General features: G+C 39.0%; 1 pseudogene; it reads left to right on the forward strand.

Annotated features, from left to right (window-relative positions):
• LOC149203725 (uncharacterized) overlaps positions 1-13,568 on the forward strand; it is an 86,978-nt pseudogene that overhangs the window by 11,623 nt on the left and 61,787 nt on the right.

Consider the following 13,568-nt stretch of genomic DNA (forward strand, 5'->3'; position numbering starts at 1 on the left):
ATGTAGCATTACTTACCACTATTATCGGATGGTGACGGTGGTGGTGGTGGACATTTGAATATTTTTTATAGTTTAAGGTGCTTCCCTCAGGTTCAATTAAAACATGTTAGTTAAGAATAGATCATTATGCTTAACTAGCAAAGTCTATCAATGCAATGCAATGACTAAATTTTTATAATTATATAACATGCTTAAATAATTACTAAATTTTTATAATTATATAGGAATATTTTAAAATAAAATAAATTTTTAACATTGTGACACCTCTCTCTTACTCTCTTCTTCGTCGTCGTCTTCTATATTTTTTTTAAATAATCATAACATACTTTTATACCAACCTAGGTCCATCCCAATTACAGATCCACCAAGCACTTAGAGGGATCAAATTTATTTTCACTCTAAAAGAGATTTTCATCTCAAGATATTTGATCCCTCTTGGTGCTTGGTAGATCTGAAGTTAAGATGGATCTAGGGTAGTTTAATTATTAATTATAAATAATTTTAAATTTAATTTATTTTTATTGGGTCAAAATGTTTAACAAAACATTACAACATCTCTATTATGCTAGGCTTTTATTTATATTTATATTTCATTTTGTTTATTTTTACCGAGTCAAAATGTTTAACGAGACATTACACTTTTAACTAGACATGGCAACATCTCTACCATAAAGGTTAGAAAGCCTCTAACCACAATTAAAAGTGGAGGAGCTAAATAATTCACAATAAATTAAAAACCTAAGAAATTAAAAAATAAATTAAAAACCTAAAAAATAAAAAAACTAATAAAATAATATTAAAAATGATCTTTTAATTGAAATTTGTCCCAATAAATTAAAAACCTAAGAAATTAAAAAACTAATAAAATAATAAGAAATTAAAAAACTAATAAAATAACAAGAAATTAAAAAACTCTTAAAATAATATTAAGAATGATATTTTCATTGAAAGTTCATGCCATTGTTTCTCTTCCATTAACAAATTAGTAGATGTCTTACTCGTCTCAACGATATTTCTTGATTAGCCTTTGGAGAGACCACATTTCTTTTTAAGAAGCAAAAATAAAAGAGTAGTAGCATTATGTTATTCCTAGCTCTAGTTGATGTGGAACAAGGAGTTCTGATCAAAACCCTACTTATAAAATTTATCCAAGTTTTGCTAGAAATATATATCTATTGGTTCCACATTTTTTACATTGAGCCAGTCTTCCTCGAGGACCTAATAGGCTAAATGGATTTTGGAAGCAACAAACATGATCATAAACTTTACAGAGGACCAAAAATCAATGTCTACTTCCCAACGGGAACCCTCATGCTATGCAACCCCTGCAACTGTTCCTAGCAGAACTCATTAATCATACATAATAATGGCTCTTATATTCATCCATTTTTCCTGATTATTTCCACTCAAAACTAGTAGCTCAGCCAAGACGTTGAAGGAATACATATTCCTTCAGAGTCACCCCTACTATTTTGTTGCATCTAGTATTCAATGGAATTTTATGCCATGTAGGAAGCTTCTGCCGTGAAAGATTGGTACTACAATCCGTCCAGAAATGACTAGAGGTTCTTGCACCATTATCACCCCAATCACCCCATTTATCCTCATGATCTGCAACAGATTGAGGTTCTTGTATGGGAGTTGGACACAGATAACTAGGAAAACAACCCTAACCTTGAAAACATCAAGAAATAATGAGGCTACAACCACCCTCCAAAATTTTTCCTTAGCTCCGTTTTGGAGCCTCCCTTCCAACCTTCACAATAGCATGTCTTGCTTCGTCAAGTACACAAACTTTAGTGATTTTCTTGCACAAAGGTAGCCTATCAATCACAGCGTGATGAATTCTCCTTACAGACTATTGAACCGGACTTGGTCCAGCCACAGGCTAAGCAGCTCCCCCAAGAAATTGCGCAATTCCGGAAGACACCTAGCCTTCCCTCTAGAAATTGCGCAATCCTAACTAATAGCCTGCTTGGCTCCAGAATTGCACAATTCTGGCAGTCAACACTCACAATGAAAATTGTGCAAATTTCCCCAGCAGGGCTGCTCATCCTAGAATTTGTACAAATCTGGGCAGAAGTTAGCAGCTCTACCCAGAAATTGCAGAAATCTCTTGGGTAGCCAACTCAGCTCCTAGCCAAAAATGCACACTTTTTCCAATAGTTGAGCTGTCTCTTGCATGTGTAGCTGAGTTGACCAGTTTTCTCCGAGATTGAGCAAAACTGACTTGCATGCATGGGATGCTTCTCCCAAGGCAGCATGAAAAGGAATCCCTTGTTTCAAGGACATATTTTTAGCAGTTGGGCGTTACATGCAATGATCATTTCAGAAACCTCCCACCAAGTGTCGCTTTTCCTAGATTTGTGGCATGCACGTCACAACCTCGATGTTATCAAAACTCATCAACTAGATGCCTGCAGAGCTCATTTATCACATCAACCTTGCAACTTTGACATTGCACATCACATCTAGGAGCTGTCGGCACACTCAACTCAGCTGTTTTGGGGTAGGCCTGCTTTCCATGACTTGTGTTGCATTTCTAGAGCTTTTTGTGTTTCGCTTCGTATGAAGGCTGTCAACTTGATTTTAGTGAGTGCTTGCTATCACTTTCATACTTACTATCTTGTAGTAGCACCATTTTAGTTTTCGTCAACATCTCATTGTTGTCACATTCATGAAACTATTTTTCATGAATGGTCGTTGATTCAGCGACTCGCCTCACCCACATGCACATTGTTCCATTTTCTAAATATGTCATTCACCATTTACATGCATGATCATTCACTTATTCTTACACTCAGTATCACCTTGTATTCACATTAACATTTTCTTTCAGTTACCCATCAGCGAGTCTAGGCAGCCTTGGCCTGGACTCTACCTCACTAAGAGCCTCACTAAGACAACATTGTGCAATCCTGAGAGGGAAGGCTCTACCTTCCTCTCAGGAAATGCTCATTTCTATCTAGTGATTGTCCTCCAGGACTGTTTTGCACATTTTTGAGGTACAGTGACTGCTGGCCCAGAAAATTGTGCAATGTAGTCACTGAGCCTACAACCATTGCTAGCTTAGATTGCGCATTGCGCAATTCCAACAGTCAAAAGCCAGACTGGATTGTGCATTGTGTAGTTCTAGCAATCAATCAATCTCCTAGCATCCCAAACTGTGCCATGTGAAGTCTTGGTAGTCAGTCTCCCAACCTCCCAGCCGAAATTGTGCAACCTTCATGATCAATCACACAGGTATGTTGCAAGTCAGTGTTGGTTTTAACCCCGTACAGAAATTACCTTCATACGAATTCTAAGAATAGAAAATAAACAAATTCAAGAGTATAACACATATACATAGATATTTTCCCCTGGATCCCAAAACCGGGACTACCAGCTTGATTTTTCATTATTTTCCTTTCAATGTTACAATACATATTTATACATGCTAAAGCATCCAACACCATGGACCGAAAAACCATCGCGTCCAAAACCATCGACCGAAAACCATCGTGTCCAAAACCATGTGTGAAAACCATGCACAAAACCATAGGTAGGTCCAACTACCTAATAGAGGGTCCCAAAAAAATTTCCCCGCGGTGCTGCCTTGGACCCCATAGAGGGGGGCTACGCACCCCCCCCCCGTGATCCCCCCACTACACAATCAACACAACAAAAGGAGGGTCTCTGCCCCCCCTCTAACCCCCCGGTTAACTACGTAGGCTAGTCATGGAAAGAATATAACACAACCCAACATTCCCCCACTTTTTGTTTTCTTTCCACAGGGGGCCACAGGAGAGCTTAGTTATTTATTTAGCCCTGCAATGCCCAATGTTTCTCTACACCAAGAGAACTTCTCAAAGCTCACATATTTTGTCAATGTATCTGCAATATTCTTCAAAGTGTCCACCTTTACCAGCAACACCTTTTTGTCTTCTATCATATCCCTCACAAAGTGATACTGAACATCAATTTGCATTATCCTTGAATGATAAGCAGGGTTCTTTGCCAAGAAAATTGCACTTTGGCTGTCAGAGTCTATCTTTATAGCTCCCTGTACTAACCTAATACTTGAACACAATATGTGCAACCAAACTGCTTCCTTGCTTGCATGAGTTCCTGCCATGTATTCTGATTCTGTAGTTGATAGTGCCACTACAGATTGTTTCTTACTCATCCAACTGACTGCACCTCCAAATAGGTTAAACGCATACCCACTTGTAGATCTTCTCTGATCCGGATCTCCAGCCCAGTCTACATCAACAAAGCCATGAATATCCAACACCCTGTCCAATCCTGGTCTTCCTTGGTAGCACAAGCCATAATCACTAGTGGCACGCATATACCTGAAAACCCGCTTCACTGTTGTCCAGTGCTCCTTCCCTGGTTTTGACATAAACATGCTCAATACTCCCACTGCATGTGCAATGTCTGGTCTAGTACAAACCATCGCATACATCAAGCTACCGACTGCACTTGCATATGGAACACAAGACATGTCCTCTTCCTCTTCTTGTGCCTTGGGACACTGTTCAACAGATAACTTTACACCTACAAGAATAGAAACCTTCATCGGTATGTTATCCTACATATTAAGCCTCTGCAATATTGTCTCGACATACTTCCTCTGGTTTAACCATAGCTTCCTCTTTGGCTGATCTCTTTTAATTTCCATGCCCAAAATATAGTTTGCAACACCAAGATCTTTCATGTCAAATTTGGAGGACAATTGGGTCTTCAAATCCTGGATAATTTCTTTGTCATTTCCAACCAGCAACATATCATTGACATATAATACGAGATAAATAACATGGTCACCAATTAATTTAAAATACACACAGTGATCTTCTTTGCTTCTGGTGAAGCCAAGTCCCCATATAAATGTATCAAATTTCAGATACCACATCCTTGGTGACTGTTTTAACCCGTACAGAGACTTCTTTAACTTGCATACCAGTTCTTTGTTACCCTTCACTACAAAGCCTTCAGGTTGCTTCATGCATATCTCCTCTTCTAGATCCCCGTGAAGAAATGTTATCTTCACATCCATTTGTTCTACCTCAAAATCAAAAGCAGTATCAATAGATAAAAGTAATCTAATAGAATCTACCTTGGCAACAAGAGAAAAAATATCACCAAAATCAATTCGCGTCGCCTGGGAATAACCTTTTGCTACCAATCGAGCTTTGTATTTCTCCACCTTTCCTTCTTCATTTGTCTTCTTCTTGAACACGCATTTTCTACCAATGGGTTTCCTTCCATTCGAAAACTCCACCAGATCCCATGCCTCATTTTTGTGCAAAGATGCCATTTCATCAACCACGGCCTCTTTCCAGAGTTTGCCATCCTTCAAATCAACTGCTTCCTTCATAGTTCTAGTATCATCATCAGTAATAGATAAAGCAAAATTTAAACAGAAAGTAGATGGACTCTACCTTTCTGGCTGCCTTATTTCTCAAATTGATCTTCTCACACTTGGAGTTTTTGGCTCTTCATCTTCTAATTCCTCTTCTGTTGTAGAGTCTGATTCTTCCTCCTTTAGCTCAAACTCTATCTTCTCAGGTTCCTTTCGTTAGACTTCATGTTTAATAACATTTTTAACCTTTCTGAACACCACACCTTGATTGTACACAACCTTCCTTGTTACTGGGTTCCAAAGCTTATAACCCTTTAAACAATCCTTATACCCAATAAAGATGCACTTTTCAGATTTACTATTCAATTTTGTTCTTTTCTCCTTTAGAACATGTACATATGCATCACATACAAATACCCTCAGATGTGAAAGAGAGGGTTTCTTACCAGTCCATACCTCTTGTGGAGTCTTATCCTCCAATGCTGATGAAGGTGACCTATTGACCAGGTAACATGTAGTCTCCACCGCCTCTGCCTAGAATTCCTATCCTAGCCTGACACCACTGAGCATGCTTCTTACCCTTTCCATCAACGTCTTGTTCATTCTTTCTGCAACTCCATTTTTCTCAGGTGTATATGGAGTAGTCTTCTGCAGTGCTATACCACAGTTCTTACAGAATTCTTCAAATTCCTTACTACAAAACTCTTGACCATTATCTGTCCTCAGCACCGTTATCTTCTTCTCTATCTGGTTTTCCACCAGAGCCTTAAATTATTTAAACCTGTCAAAGACTTCAGATTTCTTCTTGAGTAAATATATCCATGTATTCCTTGAGAAGTCATCTATAAATGATGCATAGTACACAGAATTACCCAGTCATGGAACCTTCACAGGTCCAAACACATCACTGTGCACAAGCTCTAATGTTTATTTCGACCTCTTACCACCAAAGGGGAAACTCACCTAATTCTATTTCCCATATACAGAATTTTCACAGAAATAAAAATCCAGAGAGTTATTAGTCATACCGTCTACCATACTTTTACCATGAAGTATTCAGAGGCCCTTCTCTCCAATATGTCCAAGCCTTTGATGCCATAGCATGGTCTTCTCTCCAGAGACCACTAGATTTTTTGCTCCACTTTCAGGAACCACATAACTGTTGCACCCATCAATAATAGTGCTACCTTGTAGCTTATACAAATTTCCAATCCGAACTCCCCACATCAATACCAGTGCTCCCCGAACCATCTTGCAGGTATCTTTCTCGAACACTATTTTTACACCTGCATCATCCAACTTGCTTACAGAAATCAGATTTTTGGCCAATGCAAGAATATGTAGAACATCCAAAAGTATTCTAACCCTTCCACCTTGCAACTTCAACTTTACTTTTCTACAACCAACGATTCTAGCCTTCCTATCCTCCCCTAAGAAGACATCACCACCATCATATTTCTCATACTCACAGAACCACTCTCTATAGGAAGTGCAGTGAAAAGATGCACCTGAGTCAATCAATCATGCCTCATGATCTACATGTGTACTTGAAGAAGCCAAGTATACATCCCCACCTTCATCTAAGGTGGTTTTCACCTTTGCATAAGGAGCATCATCAAATCCCTTTCCTTTTTCAGGAGCTTTATATTTAGAGTCCCTCTTGTAGTGCCCTTCCTTTCTGCATTGATAGCACACCACCTTTATAGGTTTTCCTGGAGATTTAGATATCCCTCTATATTTAGATCTCCCACACGATGACTTATTTTTGTTTATGTTCTGGGACCATCCTCGTACAGACAAGGCATCACCATTCTGGCTCTCCATATTTTTCTGTCTCATCTCCTTCGTCAGCAAGGATGGGACTATTTCATCAAACTGTAAGGCAGTTGCATTGCTACCTATTGCAATAACCAGAGTATCCCACGAATTTGGTAGAGAACACAACAAACTAATGCACTTATATTCATCTGAAATTTTAATATCAATAGACAATAACTGACTTACCATAGTATTAAATGCATTCAGATGCTCTATCACCGAGTCTCCATCTTTCATCCTTAGGTTATACAGTTTTTCCATAGGAACAATTTATTCACCAGAGACTTAGATTGGTACAAAGTCCCTAACTTGTCCCACAAAGCCTTCGTCATAGCTTCCCCTGATACATTCAACAATATTGAATCTAAGACACACAATCATATTGCGCTCTTTCCCTTCCGATCCAACTTCTTCCATTCTTCATCGGACACTCCCATTGGTTTAGTACCTGGATCTACCACGATCCACTGATCTTTATCCACCAACAAATCCTCCATCTTGAGTTTCCATAAGTCAAAAATCTGACCATTGAATTTCTTGATCTCTATCTTTCCACTGCTCGCCATATTCTTTCACCACCAGAATTGATCCCGTAGATCTCCCACTGAATAGGGTCTACCACAGGTCCGAGCAAAACCCCTTAGCAACAAAGGCATCCCCTTGAAGCCAAAACAACTCTGATAACAAATGTCGGTTTTAACCCTGTCCAAAAATTACCTACATATGAATTCTAAGAACAAAAAATAAAAAAATGTGAGAGCATAACACATAAAACACATATACACAGATATTTTCCCCTTGATCCCAAAATTGGGGCTACTAGCTTGATTTTTCATTATTTTCCTTTCAATATTACAATACATATTTATACATGTTGAAGCATCCAATACCATGGACCAAAAACCATCGCGTCCAAAACCATGGACCAAAAACCATTGCATCCAAAACCATGTGCGAAAACCATGCACAAAACCATAGGTAGGTCTGCCTACATAATATAGGGTCCCAAAACATTTTCCCTGGGGTGCTGCCATGGACCCCATAGAGGAGGGATACCCACCCCCCTCAAATCCCCTATGACCACCCCGCTACACAATCAGCAGAACGAAGGGGGGGCTTCGTCCCCCCCTCTAACCCCCCTGTTAACTACGTAGGCTAGTTGTGGAAAGAGTATAACACAACCCAACAATAAGTTTTTAAGTTCATTTTGGTTTTTGATTGCCAGATTTCTTGCCATGAGTGTTTCCATGTCTCCAGGTATTGCAGATGTTCATGTGCCTCTCAGCAGTGTAGGTACAATGATTTCCAAGAAAGTAGAGTCGAAGACAATGTTTAGAGCACATTTGGAGATGCATTCAATCAAATATCTATGAGCTTTCGTACCCACGAAGATATCAAGTTGTTCGTAGAAAAGGACGTCAAGATATGATAGTAGAAACATCAGAGTGAGAAGCATCATGAACAACAATTGAAGGTAGCATAACGAATGCGACGAATGCAACGAACACAATGAATGCAAAAAATGCAAAGAATGCAACGAATGCAAGAGGAAGGTTGTTGACAACATAGAGGCGGAACAAAATTACAAGCTCAAGCAGGTCCACTGATGATAAAAGAAAATTTGGAGACTCATGTTATGAGGTGATGACATGACATGAAGATCGCGTGAAGATAGAGAATGTGTTATACAGAATTTATACCTATGGATAAGTATATCTTCCCTAAGTGGGTAGTTACACTTAGAACAACTGAAGTAAAGATATTTAACCTTTTCATACAATAAATGGATAAGATAAAAGAACCTACTTGTGATTCTTTGCTTCCTTTGATCTCCTTTGAGTTGCTCCCATCACTCCCACTCAAACTGAATTCGCTCAATTGGTACCTGCCAACATAAACAAAAGATGAAAACAATCAAAGCATGTGATCTATTTATTGTAAAAAAATGGAATTGACAACATTTGAACATACATTCATCATATATATAGATGAAAGCATTGGAAAAGGAACACACAACTTTATTGATTGATAGAAGGAGAAGTTACACCCAATGTGGTTCAATCTCGTGTCACTCATCCAACTTAGTATAAGCCCTCATCACACCAATAGCAACATCAATCCAGAAACATTACATTACTTTGACAATGATTTCAAATCTCTAAAACAATAGTATTTCTCTATAATATCCAAGCTCATTGGCTCTATGATGGGAAGCCAATTTGTAGATGAATGCAAGTGGTTTTGTATTAATATGCCATTGAATGGTTTTCCATAATTGGATGATTAGTTTCCATGTTCAAAGATATGAGAGGATAGAGGATTAGATGATCCAAGGCTATCCTATGTCGAGCTCATCTTAATAGGATAGGAGATAGGCTGCTTCTAGAAGGCTCTAGAAAGGAGGAATATACTCAAGATCCAATGAAAATTTCAAGGATTCTAGCCCAGTGCAGGCTTGAGTGGGCTTAGGTGCTCTGCAACGCAGCCTTGAATGGGGCTACCTGCTATGCAGAGCACTTACCCCTGACCAAGGGTGCGCTAGTGACCCAAGGAAGCACTTCAGCAGGGTTTGAAGTCAGGAAACTCTCATTGATGAAAGCACTCAACGAGGTGACATGTCTAGGGCATGTAGCAACTGAATTAGGATTTGATAGACCCTATTTACACTGATCTGATTGTCAGGAGTGATGTGCCCAAATAGACTTGTAACAACTACCCCCTAAAGAATGAAGTCAAAAATCATAGTGTTGAGTGATATGCTTTATGATGTGATGAGGAGGATCTAAAGTAGACAATGACCTACATTAATTAAAATAACATAATATCATGATATCTTTGAATTTTTCATGAATTGCTGAGGGAAGGCATAACCATGCTCAACATATAAACTTTTAATTACATGTACATAAATCAGATAGTCGTATAAATATATAGATCCATGATAAGATGACTATCTGTGTAAAGCCATCATACAGATGACTTAGTACTCTCCTGAAATTGTAGCCTGGATGGATGAAACTAGATTTGGGGTCCTCTATCTCATCCAATTGTTTTCTCAAGTATGAGTCTAACCATGTGAAAATGTGATCTAAAGTCAAACATGGGAAGACACCATCTGATTACTAGCTAATGATGTAAGTTGTTAACAGACGCGAAATAAATCACCAATAATGATACTGATTCTCAAGGTACTACAGTACATTCTGCATGGTGTGAATAGATGTTTTGATGTCAACCACCATACAAAGTCTTTCGGTCGAAGATGTCAACCTGTAGCCAAAAGCGAGAAACTTGCCATTGATCTATGCAAGCCTCAAGGTACTGGAGGGGTGTTTCTAAGTCAACTTCGTAGATAATGTGCTAATGTCGACAAGAAGTGACTCATTGTAGGAGGGCCTTTATGTATCCCCCATCAATGACACGAAACAAGTGTAATGGTTTTGAAGACAGAATGTGACTAATGACACAATGTTCAGGAATGGCGGTCATGAAAATGCAGGTTTATGAATATTGCAAAGGATGAAGTTTACTGAATGACTTCTCCTGAACATGTCGATGACACTGAATGAATTGGCAGCATTGACCCAAAACCAAAGTGATGTATGGTGTGATAGACCATAAGTATGATAACCATCAAGAAGATAACCCAACACAAATAGTCACAGAGATGAAGTGAAAGTGTCATGTTCAAGAGTGACTTGCTACCATAAAGTGATTTATCCCTTTTCCCATTTTCCCCAATCATTGTTGACCAGTACCTCTTTATTTTTTAATAAACTTGAGGAGGATAACATATGCTTGATGTATAATTCTACCTTTCGGGTGAATCCATTGCTATGTCATTTTTTAAGAAGTCTAGTGAAGGTGAAACTCGGTCTTGTCATGATGGAAAAGTTTGTTGCTATTTGATGCTTTAACGAATTTAATGACAATGAGAACTCAGTCCTTTTCATATTTAGAGAGTTTGAAAAGGGACATAAAGAGAATTCCACAAGTTATTTTTCGTAAATTTGTCTCTCGAGTCCAAAAAAGTGTAAAATAATACAAGAGATAACCTATTGACCATGTTTGATCAATTTATTCCTTTTTTGTAAGTAATCTATCTTAGTCTGGAAAAGGGTTAAACTTATACTGAGTAGATGTCATTTCCAATCCATTTACGAGCTAAAAAGGACAAGCAACCGACAATCTCTTCATATTTTGAGACTCTGAAAAAAGCTGAAAGAGGACTATAGGGGGTTTCCTTTTTTGATGTTTAACAGAGCTCAAAAAAGAGATAAAAGTATGCTCTGTGATCAAAAGTAAACTTTACGATCATGCACGTCAAATTCAGTATGTCAGTTGTAAACCTACTCAAAGAACCACCAAAAGGATTAAACATACCTATTTCATTGGTAAAAATAGGTAAAAACTATAGTTTATTCATTTAATGAACATGAAATAACCATAAAACAAGAATTTACCAATTCATTTTACCATTTGACATTTACCATTCAGTTTTGTGCTCTCAACTAGTTTTTTACCTCAAACATCAGTAGTTGATTGCGAGAGATTTTATGGATCATTCTTCATGCTGTTAGGACCAGGTAGGATATCTACCTCTGCTATTTCATTTAAGGTCATTATTTTTCAATTTCAGGCAAATGTTTTAGGGTTTTGGGGTCCCTAGGGTAAATATATCACGCCCTTATGCATCGAAGACTGCACTGCAAAGCAGCAAAACATAAGGGAAGCTACTATGCAACGCACTGCCTACAGATTAGGGGTGCGTTGAGAGCAATTTAGAAATATGATTCATCATTCTTACCCAAAATCTTTTCCTCTTTTTGCATGAAATGGATCCTAACTAAGCCTATGGTGTGATTTCAGACTTTGATCAGACTAGAATGGCTATCACATGGCATGAAAGACAACATGAAGAACGGGATATGGTTTCCCTAAACAAGCCTGGTACTGTTGAAGCCCTCAGAGATTGTGGTTTACTCAAATATTTCAGGTTATCTAAGATGAGGCAACAATTAGAACTATTGTACTTCTTGGTTCATTCATGGGATCTAGTGGAACAACTTTTTCACATAGGGGACAAAGTGCTCCCTATATTGATCGATGATATTTACTTTCTCATGGGATTGTCGAGACGTGGTGCCCACATTTCTCTTTCAGGTTCTATCGGTGGGGGTGAATCCTTGAGGGACTACATTTGACAATTTTGCCGGCCAGGTACATAGCCTAGCAAATATTGGAAGATAAACATCAGGGATGTTCGTTATTTTCCCTTGCAAACAATCCTCTTTAGTATAACAAAATTGGCAGGTAACATGACACTTCATGTAGCGAATAGATCATACATGTAGTATGCACTTGAGTGTCTCAATCCAAATGTATTCAATGTTGAAAATAATACTGAGAGGGGGGGGGTGAATCAGTATTATCAAGTTCTTTTAACAAATATTCCTTATTTACATTTTGAATTATTTTAGCATATCAGTACCATAAAATAATGAGCATGAACAAGAAAAACAGATAGTCACACCAAAGAACACCAGATATAAGGTGGAAACCCAATGTGGGTGAAAACCACCTGCTGCAATATGTCTCTATCTTCTTTCAAATTAGAAACTCCTGTTACAATGATTTTGTACTGGTGTAGTCCTTTACCAGTACGCAGGCTGCAACCTGCAGAGAGCTACAACTCTCTCTCGTTTTCCAGTCTCTACTGGAAGGGAGCTACAACCCCCTACTTCTTTTCTTTCAAGGACCACTTTTCATAAATTTTCAAACTGGATCCAACAACAACATTGAAACTCATAATCAAACAACCTTCTGAATCACCCAATCACCAGATCCATACATATACAATGATATTATGAGAGTTATCAACCAGATCTAGTACATAAAGATAAGTCATTAATCATGCTGTTATCTGAACTCAATACCAGTAACCAAACATCAGTTATGCACCCAAAACCCCGCAGAATAGTCACAGGCAGTTAAAACAAATTTTAAGCAGGGATCGCAACTTCACTGGTATAGATCTGCGGATATCTGTACTACCTCCGCACCTGCGCCTTCTGTGGCGCCGCGACCACCGCACCTGCGCCTTCTGTGGCGCCTCCGCACTGCGCCTTCTGTGGTACCTCCGCACTGTGCCTTCTGTGGCACCTCTACACTGCACCTTCTATGGCACCTCCGCACTGCACATTCTGTGGCGCCTCCGCACTACGCCTTCTGTGGCGCCTCCGCATTGCGCCTTTTGTGGCGCCTCCGCACTGCGCCTTCTGTGGCGCCTCTGTGGCGTATCCGCATTGCGCCTTCTGTGGCGCCTCCATACTGCGCCTTCTGTGGCGCCTCTGCATTGCGCCTTCTGTGGCGCCTCCGCAGTGCGCCTTCTGTGGTGCCTCTATGG

The sequence above is a fragment of the Pinus tabuliformis genome, chromosome 2_1 (assembly GCF_031772625.1).
Source record: "Pinus tabuliformis cultivar Carrire ecotype Pingquan chromosome 2_1, CPIR1, whole genome shotgun sequence".
NCBI classification, from domain to species: Eukaryota; Viridiplantae; Streptophyta; class Pinopsida; order Pinales; family Pinaceae; genus Pinus; species Pinus tabuliformis.